The following is a 532-nucleotide window of genomic DNA, read 5'->3' as shown; positions in this document are numbered from 1 at the left end:
GCAACCCGCCGGCTGCTTGTGTGTCTTTCACTTTTATTTAGTCTGCTGAAGCTGCTGGACTTCAGCCAGTGCGAATGCCGCAACGAGGCGACGCCAAATACCTTTCTTTCTCTTTTGCAAAACCAAGGAAGTGCCAAAGATCAAAACAGCTGCCTTGAGTCCGGAAACGAAGACCCCCAGCTCTTCATCTCAGTGAGCCGCAGACGCAAGCCCCCGTGCAGCGGCTTTAGGGTTTAGGGTTTAGGGTTTAGGGTTTAGGGTTTGTGTGCAGGTGGGGTTTTCTGTGCCTGTGCGGCTAACTGGGCTGCGGCTGAGGGCCCCCAAAGGGTCCGTTGCTTCTGGAGAGGCCCCTCGCCGTCTTCGTCTTTTTTTCAATGACCCAACCAAGTCCTTCTCCGACGCAGGTAAACCCTAAACCCTAAACCCTAGCGCTTCAAGGCCCCAAACCCTAGCTCGCAGGCGACTCCGGATACGGAGAGCGGCTGCAGTGCGCGCTCGCGGTTTGGGCCCTGCGCGCGTGATTTAGCAGGGT

The sequence above is a fragment of the Eimeria tenella genome, genomic scaffold (assembly GCF_000499545.2).
Source record: "Eimeria tenella Houghton genomic scaffold, Eth_scaff2036, whole genome shotgun sequence".
NCBI classification, from domain to species: domain Eukaryota; phylum Apicomplexa; class Conoidasida; order Eucoccidiorida; family Eimeriidae; genus Eimeria; species Eimeria tenella.
This window is presented reverse-complemented; position numbering follows the sequence as displayed.